The sequence below is a fragment of the Argentina silus genome (assembly GCF_951799395.1).
Source record: "Argentina silus genome assembly, chromosome: 1".
NCBI classification, from domain to species: Eukaryota; Metazoa; Chordata; class Actinopteri; order Argentiniformes; family Argentinidae; genus Argentina; species Argentina silus.
This window is the reverse complement of record NC_139655.1, coordinates 16530195-16543775: the sequence shown is the minus strand read 5'-3', so window position 1 is coordinate 16543775 and position 13581 is coordinate 16530195. Positions and strand designations below refer to the sequence as shown.

General features: G+C 41.1%; 1 protein-coding gene across 2 annotated transcripts in view; it reads left to right on the top strand.

The window, feature by feature from the left end:
* The first annotated feature begins 2499 nt into the window (after window positions 1-2499).
* LOC310810261 (SPRY domain-containing SOCS box protein 4-like) overlaps window positions 2500-13581 on the top strand; it is a 53859-nt gene continuing 42777 nt past the window's right edge. The window contains exon 1 of one of the 2 annotated variants that reach the window (XM_083677955.1): window positions 2500-2527. The gene's annotated coding sequence lies outside the window, so the exon portion shown is untranslated. Of the gene's footprint in view, window positions 2528-2600; window positions 2679-13581 lie in introns of those variants that run through there. The other variant, XM_083677956.1, reaches the window with a different exon arrangement.

The window sequence follows — 13581 nt, the reverse complement described above, 5'->3', positions numbered from 1 at the left end:
GTAAGCCCACAGTCTCATGGCCCTCATCACAATCAGGCCACCAGACAACCATGGCACCAATGATCACTAATGACTAACAAATCCTGGGGTTGTGGATGCCATCCAAGTGGTTCTTGTATGGTTTCTCAATAGACTACTGGATGCTGATGCCCTCTGTCTACAAACTGGATACAGACAAATTAGTTTGCACAGTTGTCACAAGATGGTACTGGAAAACAAAACTAGTAATCTAAGAACCTACTCTTCAACTAATTATCTTTGATGATATTATTTTCTTCAGATTAGAGGCAGCCTGTGGTGTTTGTAGGTATTTATTTCAGCCGTGTGTTGACATACTGCCTATTAGTGTCTGGGATTGGGAATTATGCTCGCTCATTTCAATGTCAATGTTTTGGCTCGAAACAGAGTTGTTTTTTGTAATGCTTAATAACTAAACACTTCATGGAGAATGGCAATTATTACTTGAGGGCAAGACCAACATGAAAAACTGGATGTTTTGTGAAATCAATTATTTTGAATATTGTTTTGTTAAATTCTATCTCTGTTAACCCCCCCTTTTTTTTAAATTCTGTTTTAAGCCTGATGAAAATGTTCTTTGCCAGTTATGTATCATCATCATCATCGTCATCATCATCATACCTCCTTTTCGTACAAAAGTCAATAAAAAATCTTGCAACTCACGCTTAACCTTTTTTTCTCCTTTGAATGATACATGCACCACAGAATGTTCGTGGAATTTAACTTTGTAATGGAATCTCAATACGTACCGTTGGAATTCCGACCATACCTTTTATTACGTAGCGTTTATTTTTTTTGAACAATCAGGCATGTGCAACATTTTACCACAGGGTGTCAGCAAAGCCACTCGCCCTGTCTAAGTATCAACTTCTTTTATGGAAGTGACGAGCTGTTTTCCCTGAACGATAATAACCGGCACGTCCCGACAATAAGACTTCCGGTTTCGTTTTCACGACGTCAAAATAAAAGCGCGAGTTAATGGATAATATCACGATATTATTTTGATCATTATAATGTACATATTTGTGCAATTATATGTAATTATGGCACATATATATAGGGCACACAAAAAATTATATGTTACATAGGGCACATATAATGAACTGTACATAAATAATATTCCAAGGCTAAACATGATTTTTTACTACCTACTATCTACTCAACAACACTTCCCGTATACATATCAAGCGAGTTTCAACCATGAGGGGTGTCATACAAAGAATTATTGGCTTTTTGCTGTGGCTCAACAGTTCAAAGTGCCACCTTCTAGATTGCATAGGGAACACATAATAGACTGTACACTAAATATTTTCCAAGGCTAAACATGATTTTTACTACCACTGTACTCAGCAACACTTTTAGAAGATGAATCAATTGAGTTTCAACCATGAGGGGTGTCATACAATGTGTTCTTGCCCTTTACTGTGGCCCAACAGTTAAAAGGCTAAACATGATTTTTACTACCACTGTACTCAGCAACACTTCTAGAATATGAATGTTTAGCCTTGGAAAATATTTTGTGAAGGGCCAGGAACACTCTGTATGACATCCATCATGGTTGAAACTCAATTATATTGGATAAACCATTATAGCTCCCATATGCAGTGCAGCAGTCTTTCATCACGGTAATTAGAATAGTAGAAGAATTACAAACCCTTAAAAACACAAATAATACATTGAGAGGATCAAATGTTTATTTTCAGATATAGTTACATATCATTTGTGGTTCCTTTATCTATATTCAGTATTTCTAAATGCTTAAACAACTTTAACTTGGGCACTTTTATTTTCAAGATATCCTCATTTACGTACAACCGAGCTAAGTGGGCGTTCCACTATTCTCGTTCACAGAACACAGCTGAAATGACGAATGCGTTTTATGTTGAACAGTGGTCACCCACCCAAATCATATCAGAATCGATCCTGAAATTATATTGATCTGTCCATTCCATTCATATTCGTCCATTCCACTCCTCCAAAAACAACAATGTAAATGCATTAATTTCCTTTATTTGTCTCCGCCAGACCTCTCAGAACTTCTCATCATGACATAATCAGTTAGGTGATATATTAGAATGATCAATTCTTAACCATGAATCCGAGCATTTTTCAACAACAAAAAAATAGGCTTAAACTACATAAGCAAATTTGAATATGAGAAGTTCACATGAGCTGCTTTTCCATACACTAGCCTCTATACACAAGGGCTGCAACCTTCATGTATTGGACTTGTAATACCAGTTCGGTAGGCATGTGGCAATATCTCCAATATCCATCGATTTTAGTTGTCTCAAATTCATCACAAGCAATGAAGATACATTTTTCCAAATCAATCGTGATAACTGGACAGATACTAGAGCAAGGAAATAACCTGAAGCCAATGGCGTCACTCGATTTATATGTTGTGACAGATTCCACCAATCACCGTGTGTTATACGGGGTGAATGGATATTCACATTGCATCGACTGCGCGAGCTGTACTGAAGTAACAAAGGAGCGAACGCAGTAGGTTGTTACACATTAATTACAATTTTCATTGGGGCATTCGGTAACAAACGATTTTGTAACGCGCGAAACAACGTGTGAGTTTCCAGTTTCCACTTTGATATGTGTGGACATTTTACACAGTTATCGTTTTTAGCCAAGTTGACTTCTCAACGGTGAGTGCTCGTGTTTCTGAGTTTACATTACAACATAAAAAGCGGCGTCTATTCAGCACCAGCGACATACAATTTATTACCAAAACTCTCTAATGAATGTGAATCGATGGATCCTTGACCAAACAATGATGTAAAAAATATATCAGTTTTTAAAGTTTTTAAAATGCTTTCTAAACTTTCAGGAGTAGGTAAACAAAGCCTAACACATTCAGTAGTGCATTGAATAGGTGACGTTTGTTTAAAATAAAGCAGTGTATTTTATGTTCACAATGATTTATGAGTATATTATGCAGTTATCCTGTTATTGCATTTAAGTCGGTTTTATAATGAGGTATGTTCGTTGGTCAGACGTCATTCACATCATAAACATGAGATCTTTGATCCAATGAGATCTTTGATCCACAAAGGTGTGTGTATGTTTTGTATCGTGCAGCCAAGGTTTAGTCAGGTTCACATGAAGAGTTCAACTAGGCTATGGTATATCTGATATTATATGTCTCTCAAGAAGATGGGACAAGGTTAATGTTGATTGAGTCCCTGATATACTTCATGCTGTTCAGGACTTGGGAAGGTTATGATCACAATATAGCACACCATCCCACACAAACCTTTAATTATAGATGGTGTTTCACTTTTTGACAGTATTTTACATGGCCAAAGTTTGCAAACTCCTTTACCTACTGTTTAGGAGTTAGACCAACTATCTGCGATAAGTAAGTATAGGTGACGACTCAAGGGGAAAGGGCCCTGGTTTGGGGTCAGATGCTGCCACAGCTGGCTGCCTACCCTGTGCCCTCATGCAGTCATAGGCTGGGCCAGTCATCAAGCAGCTGGGTGCTAGGTGGTCCACAGGGAAGGGGCCAGGTGCCATGCACAGACCCACTTAATTTGGGTTACAATTCAGGAAGGGGGGCTGATGGGAGTATGTAGGTTGGTGGGTGTGTGGTTGTGATGGATGCCCTGTCAGGGGAGTAGGGGAAAAGGGAGGGAGGGGAGCACAGGGGGCATGGAGGGATGGAACACCATGGTGACAGGCTCATTTATCTGTCTGCTAGATCTGCCCAGCCAGTCACTACGGGAGATCAGGCCAGATTTGGTGCCCCAAGACATCTCATATTCTCTCAAATTGTTCACCCTTCTGTTCTTTATCTCTTACTCTGTCCTTTTGGCTCCTTTATTATTTATATTTTCTCTTTTTCCTGCATTATATACTGTACCTGCCCCATACCAGAATTTTCTATCACTGTCTTCCTCTCAACCCCCTCCACTCTCTTTCTCCACTCTCTCTCTCACTATTCCTCCCTCTTAACCAATCTATTTTACCACAACTTTCTTTCACTGTGTATTTTCCTCTTCTCTCTCTGTCATCCTATCACTGCAGAATTATATTTCACTCTCTCTTTCTCATGCCATCTGACTCACATGTCTGTAGCATCCCATTGTCTTTTTTCGCTTTTTAATATATTTTGTCATCTCGTTTGCACTTCTCCCCTTTTCCTCTCTCTTGCAACTTCTCTCTGTCTATCGCTCTCTCTTTTCCACTGTCTCACTACCTCATATTGTCTCTCCATTCCCTATTATCTGAGTGACTCTCTTGCTGTCTCTCTCTTGCTGTCTCTCTCTTGCTGTCTCTCTCTTGCTCCCTCAATCTTACTATGTCTCCCTGCTTTATTCTTTCTCCCTCTCCCCTCTGGGAAAATTATGAGACTCTGTAAAAGGGGAGAGATTCAGTTGACAGATGGGATTTAGTTAATAGACTAGATACCATCTCTCCTTTTACTGAACTAAGTCCTATAAAGATGGTAATTTTCATGCCATACAGACTTAGCTAGCAGATGCTTGAATTTATTGAAAAGTACTGGTTAAGAATCCAGTCCACACTGTTTTTAAAGATGACAGACACTAGGCAGACAATGTTAACTGCGCAAAGACTTTTATCCAACATTATTGCAGTGGACAATGACTTGACAGTTGCCTTTAACAATGAAGTTGCTTGGGTTCCCTTGCCTGGATATAATTATAATTATTTTTATTTTTTTTACTTTATTTATTCATACAAGGAGTCAAATTGAGATTAAGTATCTCAGGGGAACCCTTGTCGAGAAGGCATTTCTAGTCTGTAGGTTGTTTTTGTTTTACACACTTGTTTAGCTATTCACTATGTGCTTGCATGTCTTCACAGCAGGAGGGCAGAATGTAGGTTATGTCTTGCATATATCTGCTTCTGAAAATCTGTGTTTCTAGGGCTGCTTTCTCATCCAGCCATATACTCAGTCACCGGGTAGAGAAACACACACACATACTGTACTACACCACTCTGCCGCCTTCCCGCACAGCACTGTGGAAGCAGTAAACTTTCACGCTTTACTGCACCCTAAAGTGACTGACAGTGACAATGACTAGGCTACAGCTGAAGACAGGAAGGATATACTGTGGTTTCCCATTGATCCTAACTTTGACAGGTAATCAGTTTATACACAACATTGCCTTTACAGTGTGTGACTGCAATGAAGATGGTTTTCTGCATGTTCAGAAGGTTCTGCCTGACCTAGGCACTGCGCAGGTTAACTAACATTTGTATATGTTGTATGAATCAAGTCATTTATGAAGCCATTAATTTGTGAAACACCTAGCCCAGGCAAACTCTTATGCACAAAAGTAGGTAGACAAGCCTAAACTCAGCAGGGCTTGGAATGTTGCACTAATGTGGCAAAACTGCTGAATGTTGAGCGCCGTTGAGGAAGATGAAGTGTTGTGTCTGTAACAGATAACTAGTGGCTCTGCTATGTCTGTTATCTCATCTCACAAGTTTATTTTTTCTCATTTGTGAATAATAAAGATCTCGCCTTATAGAGCAAGTGGTGCTCATTTGCATTTAGATGACAGAGGATTGACATTTCCTCCGCCCTGATTTGTCATGTGGTGGCGATTCAATGTCTGGGTGGGTGTTTGTGTGGTTATGGGATTTAATATGTGTGTGCGTGTCTGCTTGTTACAGTGTTGTCAAGGATGTGTGTGTGTGTGTGTGTGTGTGTGTGTGTGTGTGTGTGTGTGTGTGTGTGTGTGTGTGTGTGTGTGTGTGTGTGTGTGTGTGTGTGTGTGTGTGTGTGTGGTGATGTCATGTGGGGTTTGTGTGTTCCACATGATTTGATTTTTTTCCTCTAATGGTTCAGTTTAGGATACAGCAGGGCAAACTCACCCAAGATACAGTACCCTGCATAAGTAATGGGACAATGGCTCTATACTCCAAATGTTTGGATTTGAAATCAAACAATTACTATGAGGTTAAAGTAGAAATTCTCCACTTTTATTTGAGGTTTTTTTGTGTACATATTGGTTTCACCATTTAGAAATGACAACAGTTTATATAGATAGTAGGGCTGTGATGGTCATGGAATTTTAGGTAAAAGTCGGTTGTCATGAAAATAATCGTTATAACCGTCATAACCGTTTGACAACGGTTACACAACTCTTAACGCATGGCAGCCAGAATAACATTGTGGTCGACTGCTGTTGCTATTACTGAATAACTAATGAACACATCCAACATTTTTAAGAAGATCTATTTATTGATTCAACAGAAAGGAAGAACATCAGGCATAAAATAAAATGCACACATTTAACAAAAGTGCCTGTCATATGAATGCATGGGACAGAAATATTGCTTTTTAATTAACAAGTGTACTACTCTCCGCAGAATACGTCACCAGCCGAATAACAGTCTTCACAGCTAGGTGCAAACCACTAGTTATCCTCAAAAAAGGATGGTCAGGTTACGGTTTGCTAAAAAGTACCTAAAAACCATGCAGAGTTCTGGAAAAGGTTATTGTGGACAGATAAGATGAATATTATCATGTACTAGAGTAATGCAAGTTTGGAGAAAAAAGGATCTGCCCAAGCGGAGGGGCTGTTATGGTTTGGGCATGTATAGTTGCCATTAGAACTTAATTGATAAGCAACAGCAGTACTGAACTTTTTAAGATGTGAAATGCTACTGCCACCCCTCGAAACACTATCCTTAGCAAATTGTGCATGCCTTTGTACTGGTGTCTGTCTCAAGTAAATTCATTCCAGACTGCAGACATGATTGTTATTGTTGTCACCGCACTCACGTCACCTCAGCTGTACTGCCGTCAGTGGACGACGCATGTGTTTAGCAAGTCTTTACGACAGTTTGCATCATGGCATTGGATCGCTAAATAGCATTCCTTATCTCAGATTCCATATACAGCATTTTAGGCCAATATTGTCCCAACTGATACTCAGTATTCTGATTGGTGGATCTCTGGTATTAATTCTACAGTAAACAGTCATATACAATATGGATATGTAAAACAGTAGAGGTGATGTGAAACTCGAAAATATCCTAACCTGAGGTCTGTTCTTCCCTCTTACTACCATCCTGCCAGGTTTAGGTCTGGAGCTAGTGTTAGCATTAGGACTGTTTCTAGCTGTGTTTTCTCCTTTGATAATTGCAGGTTTAGTGAAGTTTAGTGATCAACCATTTCAGGGGTTTTCTTCTGTCTCTTTTACAGTGAAGACAGCTATAGCCTAGTCCCAGTGAAGACAGCTATAGCCTAGTCCCAGTGAAGGCAGCTATAGCCTAGTCCCAGTGAATACAGCTATAGCCTAGTCCCAGTGAAGGCAGCTATAGCCTAGTCCCAGTGAAGACAGCTATAGCCTAGTCCCAGTGAAGACAGCTATAGCCTAGTCCCAGTGAATACAGCTATAGCCTAGTCCCAGTGAATACAGCTATAGCCTAGTCCCAGTGAAGGCAGCTATAGCCTAGTCCCAGTGAAGACAGCTATAGCCTAGTCCCAGTGAAGACAGCTATAGCCTAGTCCCAGTGAATACAGCTATAGCCTAGTCCCAGTGAAGGCAGCTATAGCCTAGTCCCAGTGAAGACAGCTATAGCCTAGTCCCAGTGAAGACAGCTATAGCCTAGTCCCAAACAGTTGTTTACTAGTCACATAAAATGTGTAATATATAGCTTGTAATAATAGCTTTGCTCTAGATATCCATCATTTTCAAAAAATGAACTTTCTTTCCAATAACATGGTTGCCATCATGAAATAAAACAGTTTATAATACATTTGAAATGAAAATGGCATGTTATGTTGTTTGTTTACATAATAATCATATTTTTGAAGATTGTTTAGAAGAATATTTTTTTATGATAAATGTCACATGACCAAACATTTTACAAATGGATAATGTTTTGACATGAAGCTCTTCACATACAGATAGACCTAGCCTCATAGACACCTGTGTGTTAGCGTAGCACACAGAAATCTGTAGCAGCATATATGTATGTCGTGACTCATGGCCTGCTGTTAAAGTGACTGCTGGAGACCAGCCGTCAGGGAAGGGTGTCTTTTGATTAGTCTGTGCCCAGCAACCCTATCTGAGAGAGGAGGGAGGGAAGGAAAGAGTGGGAGAGAGCGAGGTAGGGAGAGAGGGGCTGTAAGTAAAGGAAGGAAAAGGGAGAGATAAGAATGAAGACAACTGGGGGAGAGGATGTAGGCCTACAGCAGCCGAGTTTCAGAGTGTGATTTTAGCCACTGTTATTTATTTATTTATTTTACCAGGCAAGTTGATTGAGAACATATTTTCATTTGCACCAATGACCCGGAGAAGAGTTACAGGGACTGAGGAGAGGGGATAAATGAGCCAGTTGAAAGCAGGGGATGATTAGGTGGCCGTGGTAGTATGAGGGCCATGGTAGTATGAGGGCCATGGTAGTATGAGGGCCATGGTAGTATGAGGGCCATGGTAGTATGAGGGCCATGGTAGTATGAGGGCCAGGTTGGAAATTTAGCCAGGACACTGATGTTAACATGCCTACTCTTGCAATAAGTGCCATGGGGTTTTAATGACACAAAGAGTCAGGACCTTGCTTTAATGTCTCATCCAAAGAATGGCACCCTACACAGGCACTGGGGCATTAGGGACCCCTTAGACTAGAGTAGAGGGAGGAGTGCCCCTACTGGCCCTCCAACACCACTTCTTGCAGCCCATTTTCTGATGGTCTTGCATTCAAGGATCGACCAAGGCAAACCCTACTTAACTTCCCAGTCAAGCCAGCAGGAATGCAGGGTGGTATGACTGTTGCTTATGTTGTCATGTTTGTTAAACAAAATTCACAATGTGACTGGAAATGAATGGTCCTGACATTGAAGACACTCACAGCACTTTCTCCAGGAAGTCATTGGTGCAATCTAGCCAATATTTAGGCTGTGATTGTAATGCTTGATGAACAGATTAATATCACACTCTCTCTCTTTCCATTTCTTCATCTCTCTCCTTCTCTCACATATACACAGAATTGGAAAGACTCTGAGGTCATCCCAATTAGTATTGAATATTTCTGTACAAGGAAGGTGTTTCTGTATGAGTATGTTTTGTGTGTGTGCGTGCGTGCATGCGTGTGTACGTGTGTGTGAGAGAGAGAGGCATGAGGGCAACGGGTTCAGAGAATATGGAGCACATCCCCCACTTGTGATTTATTCATTAATTAATTTTCTCTTTTCATTTGGGAAAAGGATCTAGGTCAGACCCTAGTATGAGAGAGACAGAGAGAGAGAGAGAGAAAGAGAGAGAGAGAGAGAGAGAGAGAGAGAGAGAGACTTAGGTGCCAAACATGACAAACCACTGGTCTTTGAAGAAAGAGACAAAAGTTAATGGGTTAGGATTGGATGGATTCAGGAAATAATGTTATTAGCATCCTACATGAATATGTGTCAATTGGAATGTGAGTGTCAGTATCAATGTGATGTCTTCGTATATCAGTTTTGTTGGGGAAGAGGGGGTTGAATATATCCCTTCTGGATATATTCTGGAACACCACCATCAACTGTAGGAACCTTCTTGCTCTTTGCTCTCTGGTCTTGTGGAATGATGCTGCTATCAACCAGCCATTTGCCTTCCATTGTCCAAATCCCCCTCCTCTCCTTGAGGTCTTATCTCTATGGATGCACACTCTTCTCATCCCTCACTGTGCCATACCTTACTTCTCTTCTCCAGTGCTCTCACTTCAAAAATACTAATTCTGTTGCTCCCTTTACCTCCCTTCCCCTTCTTCCTTCCATCCTTCCATCCCCCTATCCACAGTATCAGTGTCCTCTCCTGTAGGTAAAGGTGACCCTGCAAGGGTGGAAAGGATACCGCTCTCCTTGAATTAGTCAGAGACACATGAGTTGGCAGTGTCAGGAGAGAGTCTACACCCATTGTCACTTTAGCTGTTATACATGGTTTCAAAACCACCTACTGGGCTCTGTTTGGCCAGTGTGGGTTGATTGTACTATATGTATGTATGTGTGTGTGTGTGTGTGTGTGTGTGTGTGTGTGTGTGTGTGTGTGTGTGTGTGTGTGTGTGTGTGTGTGTGTGTGTGTGTGACTAATGTAAAGAAAACCCATGGTGGCTACATTCAAACTTTTGGAGCATCTAAACAGTTTGTTTAGATGCTCCCTCTCCTCTCCCCCGCAACTCTTCCCCAGGTCGTTGCTGCAAAAGAGAACATGTGAACATGTTCTCAGTCAATTTACCTGGTAAAGGCTTTATTAAAGCCTCATCTTTATTTATAGGTATTTATAAGAATGGGCGCAGGATATTAATTTGGGCACTGCTGTGTTGTGGTTGTTCGACTAGCCTTCTCACTTCCGTTCCTATGAAAATGAAGTCTTTGTGAGGCTGCTCAGATTAAGCCTTTGCCCCAGATCCGCAGTTCCTCAAGTCTCCAGTATGTAGCCTAATCTCAGTGGGATTAACAAAATTACGTAATCCCCCAAAATACTACTACAACAGTATATAATAGAATAGTATACTGTAGAATAGGCTACTGATCTGAAAACAACTTATTATAATATAATAGAACTTTAATATACAGGCCTAGGAGTAGGAGTAGACACTTCACTAACTTGAAAGTAGAGACTGATACTGAGCCTTTCTCATGGTCATGAACTCTCTCTTGGAAGCTGTTAGCCGGTTCTTGTGACCCAGTCCCCATTGCCTCAGCCCAGATTCCAACCTCTCAACCTCTCAAGACTGGTGAAAGGTTACCCTCAACCTGCCACACACACACACAAACACACACATGCGCGCGCGCACACACATGGAAGTGCATACACATGGATGTATCCTACCATTTTTGAGGTAAGTTTATCACTGATCTGATTGGTGAAAGCTACATTTACATTTTTTGACATTCAACAGATGCTTTTATCCAAAGCGACTTACAACAAGTACATATGCCGAAAGTAACTGAATCATCTATTCATCAGCCATCATAAGAAAAAAAACCTATGCTAGGACCAGGTTCCATTGGCAGTCACAATGGAGTGTAACACACCCTGGTAGAAGTTACCTGTAGGTGCTGATCTAGCATAGCCTTATCCTCCCACAATTCCAACCCTAAACATTACTGGGAAACCCTCAAAACTGACGTTAGATCAGCATAACTCCAATTTACACACTCAAGGACAGGAATCGACAATACCTGCCTATGGGAAATGTAGCTGTTAGAGGATGACAGTATTGCTGTTGGGGACTATAGAAAGGATCGAGAGATAGAATGAGTGAAGAGAATGGAAATGTTGGGGAAATGGGAGCCAAGCTCATTATACCCCTCATCTCCCCATCCTCCCCATCTTTCAGTCCTCCTCGTGAGGGAAGCCATCTCCAGTGCACATCAATCCCTGTCCGTGTGTGTGTGCCATCCCTTCCACGGTGGTTGTCATGGAAACGTTAGAATTTCATGGAAACGTTAGAATTTCAATCAATTTCATAGGGGTTTTGAGGGTTGTAAATTGTGATGGATAACAAGATAAGCCTTTGTTTAACACTATGGAATGATAATGACCATCACAACTTATTGATAAATGCATACATTTACATTTATGGCATTTAGCAGACGCCTTCATCCAAAGCAACTTGCAACAAATACATGTGTTTAAGTAAGTGAATCATCTATCCAACAGTCATCATAAGACAAAGTAATCACTGCTCACACCAGGGGCCTTTTTTATTTATTTTTATTATTATTTATTAACAGGAGAGAACTTGTACAGGGGGGAAGTGGGGGTGAAGAGGTCTCAAGGGTTGGGGTTAGGGTTAGTACAGGGAGGGTAGTGGGGGTGAAGAGGTCTTAGGAAGGACTGTTAAGATGTAGCCTGAAGAGATGGGTTTTCAATCTACGGCAGAAGATCGGTACTGACTCTGCAATCCTGACAGTGGGGGGAAGCTCATTCCACCAGCGGGGCGCCAGGACAGTGAAAAGCTGTGACCGAGTGGCGCGGCCGCTGCATCCACGTAGAGGTGGTGGTGCCAGGCGGGCAGCCGAAGTGGAAGAGTGGAGTGATCGTGCAGGGGTTTGGGGGCTAACCATTGCTTGCTTGCACACACATAGATTAATGTGTGTGCATGTTTGCGTTAGAGAGAGAGAAAGACCTCCCTGGAGTCCCTACCCCCTAATCTCTAAAGTGTCTTATTTAGCTCCCCTGCTCAGTCTTGAGGAAATGGAGAAACCAAATGCTTGTCGGTGGTAGAGAACAGCCCTGTGTCCTAGCTGTCCTCTTGGGCTTCCCCTGATCTGCCCAAGCTGCTATATATATATATACACACACACTCACTGAGCACTTTATTAGGAACATCTGTACACCTTATCATGGTGGAGATGTAATGGTGTGGGGAATGATTTCTTGGCACACTTTGGGCCTGTTAATACCAATCAATCATCGCTTGAATGCCACAGCCTATTTGAGTATTGTTGCTGACTATGTGCATCCCTTCATTGCCACAATTTACCCATCTTCTAATGGCTACTTCCAGCATGATAATGCTCCATGTCACAAAGCAAAAGTAATCTCAAACTGATTTCATGAACATGACAATGAGTTCAATGTTCTTCAGTGGCCGTCACGGTCACCAGATCTGAATCCAATAGAACACCTTTGGGATGTGGTAGAACGGGAGATTCACAGCTTGAAAGTGCACATGAAAAATCTGCAGGAATTGTGTGATGCAACCATGTCATCATGGACCAGAATCTCAGAGGAATGTTTCCAACATCTTGTGGAATCAATGCCACGAAGAATTGAGGCTGTTTTGAGAGCAAAGGGAGGCCCTACCCAGTATTAGTATAGTGTTCCTAATAAAGTTCTCAGTGAGTGTATGTGAGTGTGTGAGTGTGTGAGTGAGTGAATGAGTTCTACCGACCTCTAACTTTAACATTTTCTAACCAAAGACCAATTGAAGTCAATGTAGCCTACCCCATATTAGCATGTTTTTAGATTCATATCTTAATTATGTCTTCCTTTGAAAGGAAAGCTGTGTAGCCCTGGGGTTGGTTTGGCACCAGTCCAGCGTGTTGTCGTTCACTTAACTTTGTATAACTTTGTATTGCTCTCTTGTTTTATCTGTTACAGGTAGCCTGTAGTCTAGAGGTGACCTGCGATGCAGGACCACATGCTAGAGATGTTGGTATTTTAACTAAGCCCTTGCAGGTGAAAAATTATTGTACACTCATATTATTGTGTTGTTTAGTCTTGTAATAGGAGTGAACTCTCTTATACATTGAATTTAACAATTTTGGATAAAAGCGTCTGCTAAATGTCAAAGATGTAAATGTAAATAATCAACTAAGGCAATTTTGTTACAGCACAGTAAATTCTCATGAAGACACCCAAAATGTAAATATTGGTTGTAAATGCACAGTGTGAGTTGATCAACAACATGTGAAGACACTGTCACGTCCAATTTGAACTCTGACATGTCCAAAGTTTTGGGTCGTGGCTTCTTTCTGCTTTCAGGATGCAATTCAGGATGAATATAATGGCACTGCACAAATTGGGTTAGATTAGATTAGATTAGATTCAACTTTATTGTCATTGTGCAGAGTACAAGTAC